Source organism: Lissotriton vulgaris, chromosome 6 (genome assembly GCF_964263255.1).
Source record: "Lissotriton vulgaris chromosome 6, aLisVul1.2, whole genome shotgun sequence".
In the NCBI taxonomy this organism is placed as follows: Eukaryota; Metazoa; Chordata; class Amphibia; order Caudata; family Salamandridae; genus Lissotriton; species Lissotriton vulgaris.
In genome coordinates this window covers 716,602,354-716,624,809 of record NC_141694.1, presented here as the reverse complement: position 1 = coordinate 716,624,809, position 22,456 = coordinate 716,602,354, and positions in this window count along the sequence as shown.

Below are 22,456 nucleotides of genomic sequence, written 5' to 3'. Positions count from 1 at the left end.
GTTAATTGAAAGTAATTGATAATTGTTGAGAAAATACTAGTATTACTCTTTGTTAATTTATTGGAGATTCACTGTCTACAAACGGAGAAACAACAGGCTCTCCCTTTATAAACAGCGAAGGATAGGTACGCACCCGTCGGACCTATCTTTCTCCCCCACTGAACAATTGCCCCTTCCCCCCACTGATTAACTGTTATAGATTGTTTTCTGGAGATTCTCTGTCTGCAAACAGGGAAGATTAGGTCCCCTCTTTACAGATAGTGAAAGGGTAGGTGACGCGAACCTTTGCGAGCCTGCTTATTCTCCCCATTGACCATATTGATTTTTTATTTTTGACCTAACGTTGATTGATTGCTCAGAATTGATTCATGAGGTATTCACTACGTGCAAACAACGTGGAATAGAAATATTCTATCTAGTCTTTGCGCGCAGTGATAAGATAGGTAGTGCTGACTATTATCCCATTGTGATCCGTCATGCCTGTCTTCTCCCCACTGGTTAGTAGCCTGTTTAACCCGGACCGCTTATTAGAGATGAACCATCCGGCTCCGCTGGAAGGCACCCCTAATAAGGACATGTTCATGAAGCATGGATTAATTGCTATAGTCTATAGTGAGCTGTGGCATAAATATACGAAAAGGGATCGAGAAAGACAGTGGCCACTGAGAGGATCCTTTGATCTCGACAAAATAGAAACAGTAGAAATAGCCCTTCGTAGGAATGAAACAACACCTATTATGCTCGATAGTCTCGGTATGTGGCGCAAAGAAGCCACACGACGAAGGGAAGGTGACGAATTAAGACAGGATGAAGGGACACGACGGACAACCCACCAAACGTCTAGTAGGCAAAGGGAAGGGCCAGCGATGGCACAGTCCCGAGGAGTAAACATGAAAAGCGAATGGTGTAAAGGGATGTGCCGACAAACCAACCCCGGAGCACAACGATCTGAAGGTAATCCCCCGACATTACGCACAGGACGGACAGATTTAAAACAAAACCAATGTGCTTTCTGTAAATGTCTTGGACACTGGAAAGCCCAATGCCCGACTCTGCAAAGCATAGATAAGAATGGAGGGTTGACAGAAAGGACGGACCGACAGAAAGGAAAAAGACGTGAGATAAAAACCAATCAGACTAGTGCAGACAGAATAGACAGGACCACCCCGTTTGACTATGCCCGGTGGCACAGATTTCGTCAGGCCAATTTTAACGACATGTTAGAATTCTGGGACTGATTGCTCTCTGTTGCTCCCCCACTCTGAAAAACAAACACAACTGCAGGTCAGTGTAAACAACCCCCCGTTAAAGAAAAGACTCAAGGAAGCCAAGCGTCTATTATATAAACTTAGGATTTAATTACGGTAAAGAAAACACACAACCAACGGTAAATAGAATAACTAGTAGAACTCTCACTAAAACAAACTTTACTGATAGGAAAAATACAAAACGTGTTATGCTCACTCCGGAAGTCCTCCAATGTAACAGTTCGATGGTCCCGCCCATCCGGAACACCTAGCACGTGTGGGGCGGGGCCTGCCAGCAACCAGGGGCCAAAAAGAGATTGCCGGCGAGAAGGTACCGGAGACTCCACAAAGCAGGCAATGAAATGGTCTTCCCATACTGCCCTTCCAGGGATGGCGTCCCCCGGGCCGCAGGTAGGGAGGGGGCGGCTGCAAATGACCCCCTCCCTCGTATCTTCTGGTCCGGCCATCACGAATTCCTCCGCCGAACGGATGCAGGGTGGGCAGGGAGGAAGAGGCGACGCGGACGAGCCTCTTCCACCTCCACAGGTAGGAGGCTTCCCTGCCCTGGTCCGGCGCCGATGTCCTCCAGCCAGACGACGGCCATATACCTGCGCTGCACAGGACCTACAATGCCCGCCTGGTATATTTCCATAACACAGGACATACAATGTCCGCCTAGTATACTTTCTCAGCACAGGACATACAAGACCCGGCTGGTATATTTGCGCAGTACAGGACATACGATGTCCGACGGGCATAATTACGGAGCACCGGATGTACAGTGGTCCCCCAAGAGTCGGAATCAGGGGTGTAGGGTGGTCATCATGTGCGCCCCTGATTCCAAGGGACGGTGTAGGGCGCGCCGGGAGAAGGAGACGGCACGAGTGAGCCTCCCTCACCTCCCCAGATGAAGGCTCCACTGCTGCACCCTGGCGCCCCGAACCAAAAATGTCCAGCTCCAGCAGCATGATGCTCTGTCCTCCGCCATCACAAGAAGTTCCTTCCACTCCTGATGGATACGGCAAAGGTGGCTGCCACAAGGATCTCAAAATGGCGTCTGGGCCCTCGAAAAGGCGGGTCTAGGCCGCTGGAATAACTTTTGTCCAAAGTTGCAACTCGGGCACTTGCCCACCTGGGCGCAAGCCCCCACCATCGACAAACATCCCCTCGACTTTGAAGATTCTACCAAAGTCCCAAGGGCCCTCGACCCCTTCAGGCTTCCGGTGAGGAACAGTTGCATTGATCTCAAATGAAATAACCACGGCACAGCAACAAGATGGCGGTGCTCTCGTGTCTGCATCAGCTTCCGTCTGAACCACCCAGGAACATTATGGGCTAACGAACTTGAGTAAGTTCCGGCTGAACATCAACATGACCCGGTAAGAAAGACTCTACTCCCTCCCTCTCTTGATTGACAGTCCACACCACCAGCCCCTCTGTTAGCACAGCTTTCTTTTGAACTGCCGAAAGGGACTCTGGTCCAACCGCCAATTGTCGGGGATATTTTGCCCCTGATGCTACTTCCGGACTAAACCGGCCTCGCCCAAAATGGCGCTGGTATCAATGGAAACTAACGGATGCCTCGTGGTGTTCCTTAGCTAATGAAACTTGATGTACTAAGATATATATATATATATATATGTACGAACCATTGCGCACTCGATGTTAAAGGGAGGGGGGTTCACTTGGCGAACATTTAAGAAGGGTTCCGTAAAATGTTGATTTCAATGAACAATCTATTTTTGATATTTGTTGTAACTGATACATAACGTCGCTTATGATACATACCCACGGTATATATCTAGGAAATGTGATTACGATGAGCTCGCCTGTGTTTCCATTTATGAACTGAAATGCCCCTGATTCCCTCGTCACGCAATGAAATATTTTTAGTTGCTTGCAAATAATTAAATTAAGGTTTTTTACATGTTCTTGTGCTACAAAATAACCCCCTACTGTATGTGCTTCCATCGACGACATATCAGGCCAAAATATGAATTGCGTTCTCACATTTCACGTACTGAATAATTCTGCAAATAAAGGTCTTAACAACTATGAATAAGCATCGCATACTTTTGTAAATATGGGTATCGGTGGGAGGGTTTTTCTGTGCGCAACCATTCTGCTCCTCTTTTTAAGGTTATCTGAAGAAACGGTTGTTCGGCCCTGGATTAATGATCGACTCAAAGGTATGATACGCTGCCTCCAAAATATGTGACTAAGCCCAGGAACTAACGTATGAAGAAGGACCTCGACTTCTGAGAAATGGGTAAAGAAAAGCGGGGTGATTGATAAATTGTTATAAAGATATGGGGATCGAAGGTACTAAGGTACAGGGTTGAACGACGAACTGATATGCCTTAGAACGTCACAGCTTTGGGAATGATTTAGGGATCCCGAAGGCCAGATACATCTACAAACCCGGGTACCTCACGCTAGGCACCTCTGATTCTTTTTAAACGTTTCCCTACACACGATCCTTAATGCCACCCTCGAACCTTCCCATGAACAACCTATCCCATTGCCTGCCCCCATGACCTTAGGAAACCAGAACCCTAAGGGATTATATCCCGAAGAGATAAGTACGAGTATGTGGTAAGTAAAGGACTTTCGTGCCCATACATTTGATGTGTTCGAATGTTGTCCCCCTACCTTCCCTTTTTCCCCCTTTTTCCCTCTGCAGGTTACGTTAGAATCCCGATCAGAGTATCATAAGGGACCTGGAACCACGTCACGCCCGATGCATGAAGACGGACTAGCGCTGCGAAATGGCGCAACAAGGACGCTTTCACGGCCTTTTTACCTGACCTAACTCTCTTCTGTCCCAAAACTGCATGCCTTCTACCTCCTAACTCAGACCCGAAACGTCTAAAACGTTAGGTAACGCACTGAATAGCCCAAACAATACACGGTCATTCCCCATGCCACACGTGTACTGCTTGGCCTAGTCTCTCTCTCTCTCTCTCTCTCTCTCTCTCTCTCTCTCTCTCTCTCTCTCTCTCTCTCTCTCTCTCTCTCTCTCTTACTCTCTCTCTCTCTCTCTCTCTCTCTCTCTCTCTCTCTCTCACTCACTCTCCCACCCCTCCACGCTTTCCCTCTTCCTAGCAACTGGCACCTAATTGGCGAACCTGGTGCACCTCCTAATTGGCCCCAAATACCACAAGTATTTGCACAAATTTGTCCTAAATAAAAATTGTATCGGTACCACGTTACTACCTCTCCTTTTCTACTAAAATATGGATGAAATTTAAATTGGCCGATAGGAAAGGGACAGGTAAGACGACAAAGGTTCTCTAAATTTGACCCACTCTCAGGGACCTATTTGTCAGTGGTTTCTATGATAAAATGTGTCTGTAGTAATGCGACCATCCCCATTGCAAATTGTCCCCGTACCCCAAGCTATAAGAAATGACCGAGACACCCCCATCTACCCAAAATGCCCCCAGTTTGGTATCAGCCACCCTGAACGAGGACTTGAAGAATGCCCCTTGCTCCGATTCGCTGTGTTCCTCATCGTTTTCCATAAGATCCCTCCTTCCCGGAGGATAAGTTTAATAATTATTGTTTCAAACCACCCCTCCCGAGTTTTTGTAGTAACCAGGTTGCGAGGATTTATATAGAAAGTTAGAAGGATGTGTGCAAAGTTGAAAATTAGATTGAAAATCGAAAGAACTTGTTGCAGTGAGCCTGGTTGATAATAAAATGTTTTTTTGGAAATGCAGATTTGTTTAGCCTATGTTCACCCCTCAGAAGGGTGCCTATCAGACTACGGTGACTAGCACGTTACACTTTTTTCGTAAAATACAAAGCCCTGAAGACCAGCCTAGCCTTGCAAGACTCGTACTAGGAAAATAGGTCTCTACCGGGAGAACTGACATCTACTATGGTAGACGTTTGCAATAAATAAGTACCAGACCTCGTACCTATTACAAATGAACGTAATAACCATCAAAGCGCCAAAGAATTAGCCACAAAGGGAAGTTGTAAGGAATCCAGCAAACCCATCATCAATTGCTTATCCGCTAGCCGCAAGAATCTCCAAAGTAGCGAGTGCTTACCCCAGTTGCTTGGTGTTGGGAGAGAAATAGACTTATGTAATTGCCTTCTTCTGCAATATCTCTAAAGACTGTCTTTTCAAAACTCATTTAAGGGTATCACTGTCGGAGGAGAAAGAGACCGGATGTGGGAGCACGCGGCCTGACAGCGGATTGTGGAACATCAGCGACGGAGGCCGAGGCGAGACCACAGCAGTAAGAAGACGCCGGACGGGGCATGGTTTCAGACAAAGCTAAGGAAAGGACTGACCTGAAGCCCCTGCTATATGGTCAACGTGTGCCAAAAGCCCCCGCTCTCTGAACGTGGTTACAGACCCGCCTGTCGAAAACTCTCCGCCTCCCCCTGATCTGCTCCCGACTTGGCCTTGCTCCATCCCCTCCTCCTCCGACCTACCGTAAGGACTGTTCACACCCGCACCTTTCCATCCGAACTCCCAAGTTCCTCCAAATTCTACTGAGCTACCCAGAGAAGAGTACTCCCTGCGTCAGAAGGGAGGGAGCTCCGACTAAATAGACCACGAACTATGTTAAACCCCAGAACGGTGACCTAGAACTCCACCAAGGGTCGCCCCCGAAGAAAAGATAAACAAAGTCTGTGGTTCTGCCCGCTACTAAACACCCTGAAGATGATGGGAGCAACAGGAAATGCCCATCACAAAGACTCAAGACACGTACAGATCTCACAATTCTGGAACAATCGCATTTTTTTTATTGCAAATCAATGCTCTGCGCTACAAAAGAAAGTGCACCTGTTCCAAAACCGTAACGCATTGCTCCTATGGGGTCTGGCGAAACAAAGCAAAAATACCCCCGCCCGCAGACCTCCAACGACTCAATCCACATGAACATTTCTGTTGATAGGTAATCCAGGTGCTCAACAATGCTGACAGAAGACGGCAAAGGACAACGAGAACTCTGACATTTTTACTGTATCTCCTTACTCTCCCAATCCCCATTGGACTGACTAGGCACCCGCCGTATACAAAAAGGACCTACTTATATGATAACTCACCAGTTCTTATTCTATGATCTGTACCCGACGCCCTCACTGTGTAATTCTAGTCTGATATTGCATTATGATGATTTCTCCTGCAACCAACTTAACAATGAACGCGCTTACTAGATGATGAGATTTTTCAATGTGATGTTTATAAAATGATGTATACGCGCAGTTCCTTTGCCTAAGTCCCCTCTCCCTTACTTGTGATCGCTGCATATAGGTGTAGATAGGAAATAGGCCAGCAAGATGTCTTGGAAATGTTAAAGGGAGGACTGTGAAAAATGAATACAATCTTGGTGAACATTATCTGCGCCATCTTGCCCCCTTTTCGGGCCCATTCGTGCGCGTAAGCGGCAGCCACTTTGAATGCCATGGCCTCCCTACCCCTCGCTGATAGCTAGCGCGTCTCTCTCTCTCTCTTAACCTCACAAGCATTCCCCCGCACACTGACAACCCCCGCTCTCTCATGTCTTGGGTCATAAACCCCTCTCCAGCACAGCTTCACCTCTGAATCCCATCCTGTTCCCAGCGCGACACCTCCCCTCATTCCTTTCATGGCCTCAAACCCTTTTGATGCAAACCCCCTTTTTCTGTATCCCCGTTTGTCTTCCCTGTTCCCAGGCCGCCACCTGGCTCTGCGGATACTGTTTATTACCCCGTACAGTAGGAAGCCTCCCCTCCCCACCAAAAGACCCCCGAACCGATCAAAGCCCCCACCCCATGAGATCCGATCAACCCCATGCATTCCGTGAATCGGCGGAATGCCCTGCTGTGCGACAACCACCACCTGTTGTGACCGGGGTGGGGAATCCGACTGTAAATGTATGTGGGAACGGGTCTGAAGGGGAGATTCCTAGGATGTTCTTTCTAGAACTAAAGTATTGCGAGAATGTGTTATGTGTAATAAAGGTCGTAAACTCCAGTATAAGAGGCCAGGCCTCAGAGATGTGGTTAGAGCACCTCGTGACGATACTTGCTGTCTGAATTGATGTGTTCTCCTCCGGAGAGAATAAAATCCTCGTTTCCCGCCTTCCAGTCTCCAGCGCCTGCTTCTTCATTAATTAATATCGGTGGGTCATAGAGGCGATACCGCCGGGCAACATAAAAGGGTTTTTGGTTACCGGTTGTCTTTGGAACCCTTTTTAACAATGGTCTAGGCACTGTGTCTAGTGAAGTTTTTGTTGTTATACAATTTTTTTAGTATATGGTTCGGTCTCCAACTGGAGCCTGCTGTGTATTGTGCTATTTCCTGTTATTCTGTTGATAAAGTAGTGTGTGCCTTGTGCTCTAATCTCATAAAGAGGTTAGTAGAGAGTGTTTAGTAATAAATGCATATATTTTATATAACACTTGTGTGGTTCTCCTTTCATTTGATCATTCAGGAGGTTCTGATCTGGTAAAACAAGCTGCTTTACATTCCTTTGAGACTTAGCCTAACGGCTTCTCTCCACAGCTACCACTAGGATAGCTTTCTATAAAGGTTGTCTTTAACCAAATCATCAATAAGGGTTGTTTGGACTGGTACAAGGTGCTCACATTAATTAGTGGACAGCATATACCAGGCCAACTTCTCACAATGATGTCGAACAACAGAGAGCACTAGTGTCTTCCTCCTTCTCACTGAAGTTTAATTTCCTTTTCAGAGTTTTGACCTTCATTGTGAAAGCGAATCTGCATCAACATACAAGTGTTGAAGGGAAAGCCCTTAGATTGACCACACCTCCTAATCATGTGTTTTCATCCTCAGTTGGTCTGAGATGTACGTAATTAGGCTCATGAATGTGATGATTGACATGGTCATTGTTCAGATGTTCACATCATGGAAGTTCCTGCTCATACACAGAACTTTGGCACGCAATTTCTGAGCATACAAAGTGTGTATGCATTGCTACATTTATTCAAGTAAATTTCCAAACATGTAGATCTCCTTGTGTAAAATTAAGAATATGCAAGTTAATGAAATACTGACTGTATGGGCACAAATGATAGGTGGGATTTTGTATGCCTCCACATCCCCACATGTGTACGTTTATCTTTTGAGATTCCTTGGACACATTTTGGTGTAGAGCATCCAAGGTTATTCTATATTTTTTAAGATTCAGGGGCCTGATGTGCAAAGTGGTTTAACCGTCGCAAACCCTCAGAAATCGGTAAATCTGAGGGTTTGAGACCGCTAAAATACTTTTTGCAATGTACTAAACCGAGTAAACGATTCAGAAAAAAGGTTTTCCGCATCGGTAAATGAGTAAAGTAAACATCAAGGAATCGCCATTCTTAGAAAGGGTCATGTTAAGGGCATCCCATCCAAAAACTGATTCCTTAAGGTATCCATATAATTTTTGCGACTGAAAGCAGCAGCAAAATCTTATATTTTACTACCAGTTCAAAATTGATGGTAAGCAATTTGCAAATGGGAAGGGGTCCCCAGCACACCCCTTCCAATTTCAGAATGCTTACAAAATCATTTTTAAGAGTATCAGAGGTCCATTAGGATCACTGCCTAATCAAAAAGTATTTTATTTTTTTAAACGCCTCCTATTGAATGAAAAAAAATAGATTGGCTTATTTAAAAGCAATCACAGAGAGGGTGGCCTCCTGACCTCAGCAAGCCACCATCCCTGTGATCCTAGCTAATGATAGCAATTTGCAACCTGCCTCATGAATATTAATGTGACAGGTCGAATTGAGACCCACTATGATTTGGAACTTTGTGAACTGACCTATTAGTACACATGTCAGTTCTGAAAATTCCTTTCCATCCGCAAAACGTTGGCGTGATTTTTGCGACCACTTTTTGCAAATGGAAAATTCGTACATCAAGCCTCACGTTCTTAATAACTGACGAATCTTGCTGAATCTTACATTTTACAAAATTAGAGCATGCTTCTTAAACCCTTTTTTCGAATGTCTACAATTTTATTTGTATGCATTCAAAGGAGTTGATTTTCCGGAATCCATTACTGACAATTTCGAAAATGCATTCAATATTTCAAACTTTCTAGAACAGAGGCCTGTCCCCATCCCTTTTAAAATGCAAGCCAATACCGTTGCTTCGGAGGAGTTGTAAGTGAGGTATGTCAGCCATTCCTGCTGACTCTGAGTTACTGAATAATTCCCATTTCAAACCTATTGTTAACTTTGTCTATCAACGTAAACTTACACCACAGTACTGGTTACATGGATAATAATAATGCCTGTTATTGACAGCCCTCTGAAAAGTGAAAAGTCAAACTCTAATAGAACAAGCTTGACATGAAAAAACTAAATATTTAAAATATGTTATGATTAATATTAGCAGAAATAGATTAAGAGTAGTAACATCCAGGGCCGGACTGGCCGTAGCGGGCACCGGGCAATCCCCCGGTGCGCCGCAGGGTGGGGGCCCGTTTTGGGCCCCTGGGGGGCGATTTTGTTACTGAGTTGTTTAGCAAAGCTGCAAAATCGGCCCTGCAACAAAATCAGCCGAAATCCGGCCCCGGCAAAACGCGCGGGGGCAGACGAGCACTTTGCCGGGCCGGATTTGGTTCCCAGTCCTGCCCTGGTAACATCTGTAGTAGTATAAGGGGTATTAGTAGTAGAAGTGATAATAGTTGTAGTAGCATCAGTAGATACACACTAATAGTGTCCCATGTAATGTTGTGATAACTGAAATCAATATTGTAACACTGGAATATTAGGAGCTCCATTGAAGACAATGGAGTGACTCAGGGCTTATAATGGCTGGTATAAGCCTGGAGCTCCAACATTCCAGGAACATTCTACCCTCAGTGGGTGGAATGTTCTAATAGCCTTATGGCCCTTGTGCCCCCTTCTATATCAGTTGTTAAAGGCCCTCTTCCTCGGTATAGGCCCCTGCCTGTGGCTTGAACCTATAACTCGGGTTCAGGGCCTTTAACAGCCGGTATAGCCCTCAGCAGGGGCTATAAAACCATAGTGAGGCTCAATTCTTGGTTAACTGACCAAAATGTTATTCTACAAGGTGGAAAATACGCAGATAGTTTTATGGCTACAGTACTTATTCGGCTTCAACTCCATTTTTCTCATTCTTCACTCTTTCCTCTGGAAAGAATCATATGCAAGTGCTGTCGTAAATGGAGCCGGTAACGGTACATTTTTGCCGTCATGTTCACAACCTGGTAGTTAATTTACCAGGCCAGCTAAAAAAAATCACTTTTTCCGTACCAAGCAAGATAGAAATGGTTTAAGGGAGATCCCTGAATTCACAAGGCCCAAACCTTTGAGACTCCCTTCTTTCACTTCTCTGTTACGAGACATTTTTCAAAATATACATAAATGGCTGGAAGACTTACAATAATGCCTCACACCTTGTACCATTTTCTGCGGAATGTCTTTTTCCAAAGTCGCTTTCCCCTTTCATAAACGTTGAGAGCACAATTCAAAAATAATAAATTAAAGGTGGTGGAATTTAAAATGCTGCATGCACAGTTGGGAAAATGTGAAAGATCTGGTTACGTGTAGTAATGGGAGTTTTCCGTGTTTTTTCCCACCCATGCACAGTCCCAGCAAGGAAATAACCGCCCTCTCTCTCGGTGCTCTGGCAGGTGTCGGTGAAGGCAGCTGAGTCAGTGCAGAAGGATGCGTGTGTGGGGGTGTATTCAGGGTGAGGCTGTACTGGGGCCACAGTGCGTGCAGGCATGCGGGGCACGGTGGGTTTAAATACCAAATTGTGCAGTTTGGAGTTTTGGAAAGTTTTGACTGACGGCTGACAGGCAGTGACGCAGCAAGGGCAGCGTGGGCTCGCTCTAATACAGTCAAGGGAATTGGGAGTAACGAAACTCGAGCACCCCCCCCCCTCTTCAAAGTATATCGAGGGCCCCCTTCCAGCTCACTCAGGAGCTTTCAGGACAGCTGAGGGGACCCCCTGGACCTCGCCCCCCCCCCCCCCCCCCCACACAGCGGGGTCTGCGGGGGTGGGGGGGTTGAGGGGAGGGGGGGCTTTGTTACGCCCCTGAAATTGCCCCCCGTGCCCTTGTTTCATAGTTTTAAAAAAAGCCATGCACCTGCTAGAACTAAATGGGGCCGTTACGCACCTGGGCCCCGGTGCACTGCACCCGCTGCACTATCGACAGCTAAACACCTGCTGCGTGGCCAAGGATTTGAGTGCAGGCGGCCGAAATGCTCGCAAAAGAGAGGAGGAGCATATCAGAGGGATTTCCGAGCCATGTGGTTTAGCAACTTGGCACCCCTACAATGAACATATATATACATAAAACTACCCAAGCGTCTCTGTAGTCCCCGCTGCAAGTCGAGCATGGGGTAGCTGGCAGGGGAGCTTCGAAACTGAGATCCGTTCATTCTTTTCTCCGATAGCTCTAAAATGATTTCCTTTGAGTTGGGCAACTACAGACTTCCTTTAAATTGGGCTCTACAGACAAACGACAAACTTGTCGTTTGTCTGTAGCGCCAAGAAGCCATTAATACTGAACGTACTCTCTAAATAGGACTGAACTGTCATGTTACCAAAACGAAAGAATCTGCGTGACAAACCAAGCGTCACCATTAAAGAACTCGGAGTCGCCCATTCGCAAACCGGAAGAAGTATTTCAGGTTTAGGAGGACAGTGTTAGGCAACCAGCAATGCGTTCCTGAATACCTTGAAATCTCCAATCTTCGTTCTTGTAAGACATGGGTACTCACAAACATTTCCCCAGGGGCCAAAAGGTATGGTCTCAGCCGCCCCCCCCCCTCCCCTCCCCCCTCCCCTGCAGCTAAGAGCAGTAGGGCCTGGTGAGGGGGGAGTTACACGTATGATGATGAGGGGAAATTTAATAAATAATTAATGTTCCCTCATCATCCTCCGTCGAAATCCCACCTCACCTGGCTCCACCGCCCCACTGCTCTTACCTGCATGGGCCGCGGCTGTGTGGTCTGTGAAGTGACCGAGGACCGCATTGATGCCAGTGGGGTGCGGTTGGGCCGGGGTTGAGGGCTTGGAGGGGCATTGGCAGTAAGGTTGGTGTAGGTGAAGCAAAGCATATACATCTAGTTGCTGAATTGCACAATATAAAACCAGAAAAACTGGGTTTAATCCTGGCTTCCCCACTTTAACATAATTGTGTGATCCTAGGCAAAAGTTTCACATATACAAGGACCTCGAAATACATGACTTCAGGAAGCGCGCTGTGCAAACCCTCCTGTGTTTAATTTAATAAACTATAACAATTTACTTGTATAATAGGAACCCAGGTCACCCAAAGAGTGCATATAACTATCTTGAATCCTTAGTTCACTATTGGCATTGTTCTTAGGTTGGAGGGAAGAATAAATGATTCTAAATTCATGTTTGAAAACTGTCATTTTTAAAATAACACTGCTCAATGCACTATTATCTCTTGTATTAAAGTGAAATGGTTATGTTTTTATTTAAATACACTTTATGAATTGACTATCATAATTTGACACATTGTCTGCAAGATGGCTTAAAAATGAAGGAGCTCCTAAAGTTAAATGGTGCAGGACTCAATAGTCACTTCCTTTCTTTAGAGCACCCCCCTCCCCACTGGGGAGGGGGGGGGGGTGGAGGAGGGGAGGGGGGGTTGGAGTTGCCGCCGAGCACTTTGCTAGGGCCGGTTTTCGGCCGATTTTGTTGCAGGGACGATTTTGCAGCTATGCTCAAAACCGCCCCCCCCGCCTTACTTAGAGTATACATGCTCTAAGACATGGGTACTCACAAACTTTCTCTCGGGGGCCAAATTTACAGTGTGGTTTGTGTCCGAGGGCCGCACCGGTGGGGGCGGGGTCAGTGGAAAAGGGGCGGGGCTAAAGTAACAAAAAAACTGTGACCATAATGTTGATCATAGGTCCCTGCAGCGGACTCCTTCGTCCACTGAGCCACCAAACCCGGCATAGACACACATCTCTCTCCCTCTCCCTCTCTCCCCCTCCCTCTCTCACCCTCTCTCCCTCCCTCTCCCTCGCCCTCTCCCTCTCTCTGACTCTCTGTCTCCCTCTGACTCTCTCTCTCTCTCCATCTCTCTCTCTCTCCATCTCTCCCTCTGTCTCACTCACTCTGACTCTCTCACTCAGTCTTACTCACTCTCTCTGTCTCCCTCCCTCTCTCTCCCTCTCACTCTCCCCCTCTCCCTCTCCCTCTCACTCTCCCCCTCTCCCTCTCCCTCCCCCTTTCTCTCTCCCTCTCCCTCTCTCTGTCTCCCTCTGACTCTGTCTCCCTCTGACTCTGTCTCCCTCTGACTCTCTCTCTCTCCATCTCTCTCCATCTCTCCCTCTATCTGACTCACTCTGACTCTCTCACTTTCTCCCTCCCTCTCTGTCTCCCTTCCTCTCTCTGTCTCCCTCACTCCCTCTGTCTCCCTCACTCCCTCTGTCTCCCTCTCTGTCTCCCTCCCCCTCTCTGTCTCCCTCCCTCCCACTGTCTCCCTCCCTCCCACCCTCCCTCTGTCTCCCTCCCTCCGTCTGCCTCCCCTTCCCTCCCTCCCTCGCTTTCCATCCCTTGCTCTCCCTCATTCTCCCTCCCTCCCTCCCCATCCCTTCCCCTCCCTCTCGCTCTCCCTCGCTCTCCCTCCCTCACTTTCCCTCTCCCTCTCTTTCCCTCCCTCTCTCTGTCTCCCTCCCTCTCTCTGTCTCCCTGCCTCCCTCTGTCTCCCTGCCTCCCTCTGTCTCCGTCTGCCTCCCTTTCCCTCCCTCCCTCTCCATCCCTCCCTCGCTCCCTTTCCCTCCCTCACTTTCCCTCTCCCTCTCTTTCCCTCTCTCTAGCTCTCCCTCCCTCTGTCTCCGTCTCCCGATTAAGAAGGGAGACTCCTGATTTTTAAAGCCAAAAAGTGCTTTATTTTGGCTGGCTCCCGCCCGAAATGTGGAAACGGTAATCCCAAATTACAATACACCAGATATTGATGCAGCCCACTGCTACTATAACATACTGCCATGGAACGCAAAGCATCAGTACATCAAAACTGCTCTGCTTACATGTACATTTTGCACGAGGCCAAATGCCAAAATAAATTAACAGCAATTGAGGTACTGCTGCTATACATACTTACAAGTGTCAGTTCCAGTGTGTCCCTTATGCTGGTGGTTTAACGGTGTTTGGGAGTAGACAGCCAAGAAGACACTCTCTTTGAGCACTGTAGCACTGCTGTAAATCCGTCGACCTGGACCCGGACCTTCGTATCATTTTCAAAGGACCTGGCCCGAGAAGGGAGGGGTCAATCTGCGTGACTCTCCGAGGGTCTGAGAGGAGCTGTGCTGCTCTCCAGGTGCTGAAATTGCCTTCCTCAGTGCAATTGTGTGTCCCCTTGGCCCCCACATGGAAGGCAGGTGAATATTACAGCTCTATCTGGCGAGGCTGCCTGAGTCACGTAATCCGCCAGGGAGGGAAAGGCTGCTGAGAGGCAGGCGATCGGTGCAGGGCCTGCAGGAATTTCCAAAACTAAGTGAGAGTGAGTGTGACCTGTAGGGCCACAAACCATGGACCAAAATACGGGCCCACTTCTGTCTGTTTCCAGATGGAAGGTAGTCTGTAGTAGTGTAGATTGACACACACACACACACACCAAGTTTCCTGCTAGCATTGCTCAAAGGGGCTCCTGCGTATAAAACTGTGAACCCGTGCTCAGGGGAAATGCCTTTCCAGGGCATGCATATTGGAAGTCATGCAGCAGATCTTATAATTGCTACAAGCCACAATGAGCACCGAAGCGCACTTCCTACCTTTGTTCAGCCGGGAGTCTGTGCGCTATGCAGGAGCCGGATATTGCGCTAATCACAGGCACGTGACTCGGGCGTGATCTGTAATTCAAAGGCGGCCGTAACTCCTTAAGTGACGTTTCGTGTGATGTTGTAGTGCCTGAACCAAGGGGGTATTGTATTCTTTGTTTCGTGCATGAATGTGCAAGCCTTTAAAACGCATTGCGCAAAATATGTTTTCCTGGAAGTGTTTTGATAAACGTGGGATATGGTTGGTTGGTTCGTTAGGACTATCTGTTACATTCTATCTGAGGATGGCCTGAAAGCATGAATAAAGCTGTAGTACCGGCACTGAAAAATAAGTGCCGGTGCTCACGGAAAGCTCCGGCACAAATTAGGCCCATGTAGCACTATTCCCTCCCTCGCTTTCCCTCCCTCCCTCCCTCCCTCCCTCCCTCTGTCTCCTTCATTTTTTTTTTTTTTTTAAAAGGCTGTCTGCAACCAGAGCTGACTCTGCTGCCTGTGGGGGCCGGGCGATTGCCGCCGTAGTCAGAGTGGGGCTGCAGGGGCGCTGAGAGGTGAAAATAGCCTCATTAACATGTTAATGGTGACCATTAACATGTTAATGAGGCTATTTTCACCTCACAGCGCCCCTGCAGCCCCACTCTGACTACGGCGGCAATCGCCCGGCCCCCACAGGCAGTAGAGTCCCTGAGTCAGCTCTGGTTGCAGACAGCCTTTTTAAAAAAAACAAAAAAAACTCGGGTAGATGTCTGAAAGGTCCGCGGGCCGCCAGAGAAGGCTTGCCGGGCCGCCAGCGGCCCGCGGGCCGTACTATGAGTACCCCTGCTCTAAGAGGTGCCACCACCACATTACAAGCCTCCACTTCCAGAAACCTCCACCCATCGTCAGCTGCTAGGCTCTGACTCATAGGGATTTCCCATAAACGTGACAACGCCTGTGGTGGGGAGAGCCACATGCTACCTGGGCTGCTGTTAACAATGCATTACCCTGTTGTGTGAACGTATCCTGGATTTCAACATCATTGAGAAATATATATCAGTTTCTTAGTTAAAAATCTGTTCTGTTCATATTATTGTGGTGTCCATTATGAGATACCCAAAAATCGCAAAGCAGTGGTACCAGACACAGCATTACTGATACCGGAGGACTCAGTGCTTTAAAGCATATATGAAACGTGATAGGGCAGGTACTCACTCTTTAGATGATCTCTTTTCTCATGAGAAGTGCTGGTACTCCTAAATTAAATGCATTGCAGAAGTGCTGAGAGGTTCAAGTACTCTCAATTTCAAATGAAAAAAAAGTGCAAGTACTCTGTACCGGACAGTACCTACTCATTTAAAGCACGGGAAGTACTGGTAATTCTGCACTACGGTATTGCTGGAGATTACATCGAACCTTCTGTATGTTCTTGTGGAGTCTGGCTTGATATGCTGAAATCTATGATACGAACCGTATTTACACTGGTCAAGCAATATTTCTGGGAACTTATTTCTCTAGGTATTACCCTGAGGATTTGTCCTCGGAATCCAATATGGTTTTACCACATGTAGTTATACCATATGATTCCTTGGGCCTTATTATGATGTAGGTCGTAGTTGTCCCCGACCGACACCGTTTCGGAAAGGAACTGCCCGACCATAGGTCTGCGGTTCCGACAACCCCATTAGGATGCAACCACACAAGGTGCAGTTACAAACTTCCATTTTCAATGAGTGATTGTGCAGCGGGCCAAAACTGCCCACAGCACAAGTTCCCAAAAATATATATATATATCCAAAGGTTGGAGCCAGAATCTCCTCCTTTTGGAATTAGGACTCTCACACAACCGGCAGGGTGTCATGCTTCGTCATAGGGCTTGCTCCTCATCGGGCCGGCGCTGCAATGCAAATGGGCACCCTTCAAGGTGCTCTTTATTGGAGATCTTTTGTTCCCAAACCGTAATGTGAAATGCGAGTGTAGGGCCGTGGAGTATAGATGAGTGTAAAGAGTGTGTGAACAGTGTAAGTAGAATTAAAAGGAGACTAAAAAGTGCTCTAAAAAAATTGAATCAGTGGATCTGCTTGTTTAGTTAAATCCAGAGTTAGCAAACTACCAACATGATGTTCAATGGTTGCTACTACAAAAATATCAACATGTATCTTGCTTCGTATGTCACAAAAGTGATCAGTTAGCAATTCATCAGGACCAGAAATAAAATAACTATCTACACAGTGGTTGGCGTCCAAGTTAGTGTTTGGGGTAAACAAAGCACTAGCACAACCTAAATGTGAAGCACCTTATGGTTATACTGACCCATCTGGGGTGGATAACCAACTACATCAAGTACTGTCAGAGGGAATGCTAAATTATAGCGTCGGTCTTGACGCGGTTTGATAGCCGGACGATATCCCCTCGCTCAATCAGCTTGGAAGAGTACAATCCGCACATTACATGCCAAGCACTGAAACTGGTTTTGGAACCTGGGTCCCAAGATAACATAATCAGCACCTCTAGCCTCTAGGTCACATCTCCATTTGTTTGTGGCTTACATGAGGTACTACAGATTTCACATCTCCTCTTCTAACTGGTCAGAAAGAACAGGCTAAAATTCCTTTGCCCTTGGTAAAGATTGCAGAAAAGGGGTATCACCCTTTTAAATTGCCTGGTTTAATATGAGGTGAACTGTCTACCCCGTTTTCTGTTGAAAGGGGTGTGAGGCAGGGGTGCGTTTTAGCCCCCACCCTATTTTCCCTCTTTATTAATGGTCTGATTGCTTTTTTGTTGGCTGCTAAAGATCTCGACTCCCCGAGTCTAGCTGGTCGGAAAATACCATCTCTGATGTTTGCCGACGATACCCTCCTACTATCCAAATCAGTGGGGGGTATCCAGCGAACTTTAGATGCTTTTTCTGGGTTTTGCAAGTTGAGGAATTTAAAAATCAAAATAAACAACCTGTCAATAATGTGGTGTACAAACTTTGGTGGGGGTTATGCAGTTAATTAACAAAAGGGAGGGTGCAAGGTTGGGCTAAGTGCCGTTTATATTATCACCTTACAAAAATGAACCGTAAGCCCGTGAGAGATCGACAATTATGGAGCTTCTCTTACGTGTTTTGTTTGTCCGGTTAGCGAGGCTCTGTGGGTGAAAGGGTTTGGAGAAAAAAGTTACCGCGGTGTCCCATTTGTAAAGAAAGCTTTTGTAAAGAAAGCTAGACTCGAGCGTTAGAGTCTAAATGATAAAGTGGCCGGTAAACTAACCTGGATGGAGGTAGCGGAGTTCGCTCGAATCACTCGAGTACGCCGGTCAGGACGGTAGCGTCGGTGGCCACGTTTAATCAATTACACAGAGTTGCGGTCACGTGATAAATGAAAAATGAAGACAGACTTGCGTAGTAGTTCACAAAGTTATGGGGAACGGGATAAGTGTTCTACATGAATGGAGCGTGATAAAGCTCCTAGGAGCATAATCAAGCTCTTGGCGAGGTGTAGAAACATGTTCTTTCTCCCGACTATTTTTCACATATATTTCTTCTCCCGACTATTTTTCACTACTATCACACGAACATGTTTTTACACCTCGCCAAGAGCTTTATTACGGACAAACAAAACACGTAAGGGAAGTTCCATACGGTGATAATATAAACGGCACTTATCCCAACCTTGCACCCTCCCTTTTGTTAATTAACTGCACAACCCCCACCACAGTTTGTATACCACATTATTGACAGGTTGTTTATTTTGCTTTTTGCTCATAGTGTCCTTTCTCTGATGAAGGGGCGAATAATAGCCCCGAAATGCATTGGATGTACATAAAGGATCGTGTGATATGTTGAAAATGTACTAAACAAACGAATATTAAACATATGATATGGAGACAATCTATGAACTACTTGATAAATAAAAAAAACACCAAACCAACCATAAAGGAGTGTGGAACCTCTGTTCTATTCTGAGGAAGTATAGTGTGCACATAAGGATGGGACCAGTGATTCACTGGCCTCACAACTCCAATACATTGTAATGAACGTCGTGGGACGCTTGACGTTACTTGTGTAGCACCTTAAACTGAGAAAACCTTTAATCAAACCAGCTGTGCATCTGCCCTATCAGTATCAGAATTTAAAAATCAACCTTAAAAAAACCAAGTATATGGCCTTTAATATGAAATACCCTAATTGCCTCCACCCGCACCTGGGGGGCAAGCCTCTGGATCAGGTGTCTACCTTTGAGTATTTAGGGGTCACTATAAATGACAGAATGGACTGGGCCCGCATATTACCAAAGTCAATTTGAAGCTCACACAATCCACGGGTGGCATCTTAAAAGTCTTTAATGAACCATCTCTTAAATTGGTGGGACCCCCTGTTGAAATTTATAAAGTCCAGGCAAGAGTCGGTGCGCTATATGGTGCGGATATATGGGGGCATGTTAATGTTGCACCCCTTATTCTTACCGAGAATAGCTTTCTGAGGAGCCTTTTAAGACTCCCCCAGAGTACTCCCCTTATTCCACTTAGGCTAGATCTGGGGTTGGCCCCTTTCCAGGATGTCGTTTCGAACCGTCCGCTGCTATATTGGAGACGTCTCTGGCCACCCCAGAACTAGAGAGTTATAGGGAAGATTTACGGGACTTGTTGGCTAGTAGGGGAGCTGAGAAAATTCCCTGGCTCAATTACGTCCGGAAGCTTTCTCGGGCTATAGGTAGAGGAGATCTTTGGTCCTCCCGAGGAGTCCAGAGCCTTGCTTCCTAGGAAAAATCTGATTGCGGCACTTAGAGAGTATGGTTTATCCCTCTTAATATCCAACTCTTCCTCGGGTAGGTTAACCAAAACCTTCCTAGAAATCAAGTTCCATCCTAAATTTGAGAGCTGGCTGGACGACATAAAGCCTCCTTTAGCCAGGAAACTATATGTCCAGTTCAGGCATGGTTCACTTCCCCTACGAGACATAACAAACAAATGGCTAAAACCCGCATCCCCGATGTCTGGCATCTGCCCGGGGTGTTCGGGAGGTAAGGAGACAGCCCAGCACGTCTTACTCTTCTGCCCCTCGTGCCATTGGCCGAGAGTCAGATGGATAGTACTATTCTGTCGGTCTAGGGGAATTAGGGATTATAGGGAGGCGTTTAGAATCCTCAAGACCGACACTGAATTTCTGACTGTACTTGCTACATCCAAATTTCTTTTATCTATGTGGATCATAAGGTGTGCTATTTTAAAACAGACATCCCCACCAACCCTCCCCTAATTGGGCTGGTCGAACTGTACCTCTGCAGATTTGAGATGCTCAGATTTTTCTACCTTCTAATTAAGATTTTAACCTGTATTTACTAATCTGCTATTCCTTCTTATGTGTTTTTAAGGTTAATCTGACGATGAACATTTCTGTTGTATGTATCTCGCCTTTTTATGGTTTTTAACTGAAATAAAAGCTCTTTGACTGACTGACTGAAATCTACATAAATGTTTTTATAAGAGAGTGACAACCCCAAGAAAAAAGGCCCATGCCAAAAATCAAAAATATACTGTTTGGAATCCATCCAATCAGTTCACCCAAAGTTAAAAACAAGGGCCCTATAGTGCGACCCAAACCCCAGAAGGTGGAGGAAAGCAATCAGTTAGACTGGACAACAGTGGATGGTTAAAGACATTGATGCATGTTCCGATGGGTTATTTCTGATGCTTTTTTACCACCTTCCTCAGGACCAATTATAGCTTAAAAAGGGAACATTCAGACATCTTGAATACTATCCAGTAACGTTGTGGGGTCTTGTTCTCATCAGAAGAGTAGGAATGAAAATCTTATAAAGAATGTGGTCTTTAACCCCTCCCCTGCTGGTGACGGAACCACTCCGTCATCAGCCACTCGCGCTGTGCTGATGACGGAGCGGTTCCGTCACGGCCCGCTCGGAACGCCTGCACAGCGCGGATTCCGCACCTGCGCTGCACGTTCTATTGAGCGGGCGGGGTCGTGACGGAACCGCTCCGTCATAAGCACAGCATAAGCACAGCGCAACCACGGCTGGTGACGGAGCGGTTCTGTCACCAGCATGCGCCGGCCGCTCTTCCGCCCCGCCCTATTAGCACTGCGGCGGAATAGCAGCCGCAGTGAAGGGGTTAAAAATGGCTTCCACCAAATAAGATCAACTGCCAAGATCCACAAAAAGACAGGAATATCAGGGTAGTTCAGGTGTGCCTGTAATAACAAGTGATTTAGACTGAAATCATCAAAGCTCACTTACATGAGACATTTTTCGGTATTTCCCACGTATATGCCGAGGGCCACCATCATGAGTTAGAGCCTTGGTTTTCATTCCTACTTTGAGGGTATTTTCTTCTTCAACATGTTGCTTCCATCTTGTGTTACTGAGTTCTGATGATTTCAGTGTAAATCGCTTCTCAATACCGTTTAAATCGCTTGTCAATACAGACCTTGAGCTTGATTAACAAAGGTCTCCGCACACATAGCGGTGGCCCTGCAGTCATGGGGGAGTCTTCGCATTCGGGCTGAATCTCCATAATGAGATTCCACCGCAAGTGTGGAGACTCCCCCACAATTGCAGAGCCTCCGAAATTAGTGTCGAGGCCCTTTGTGAATCAGGCCCCTTTGTTTCAACTTCCGGTAAACTGATTGGATGGATCCTAACCAGTATTTCTTTGGTGTGGGGCTTTTTCCTTGGGGTTGTCCATCTCTTACGAAATACATTTTTGTATGCTTGATAAATTATGGTGAACAAAGTGATCTGTTCGCATTAGTAGGCATTTGATTTCTTGCAATACTTTACCTTGAAGCTGAAGATGAATAAGTAGGTAAAATTATTGATCACCGTGATTTCATGTCCATTACTATCATCAATGTTTTATTTTCGGCCTAGAAGAGTTCAGGTTGTGTCCCTGAGAATAAGGACATGTGTTGAAGCTATATGCCAGATGGTGCCTGTTTTTCTACTAGTATGCTGACCTGATATGTTAGGGACACAGTTGTCACCTGCAAGAGGTACTGCCAATATCTGACAGAGATGCATCTTTAATATGACAGGGTGAAGCCATTATATTTATCAGGATTCTCCTTTAATTCCCAGGGTATTGCATTCGGATGCTTGGCACTAACAGAATATTCCAGGCTACTGCAATCACAAGACATGCACTCTCATCATGTATTATACATTTATTTAATTTACTAATTTATAAAACCCCCACCATCAGCCTAAGTGTTGCTAGGATCTTTGCAAAATAGCAGGAGAGATGCAGCACTGTGAGGGAAACTAAGTTGGACAAAGAACAAGGCCTTTACCAATGATTGCAGACAATGTGTGTCATGACATAAATAAAGACTTGTGCCCGGATCCATGGGTCCATAACAGAAAATCACTGGTCATCGTAACTCATGAATGTTGATGTATGGACACTGGGTCAATGATATTTGCACACTAGACTGAGAGAAGGGGCCACCATTATCATGTGTGCTTTCATGACAGGAGACTGCCATT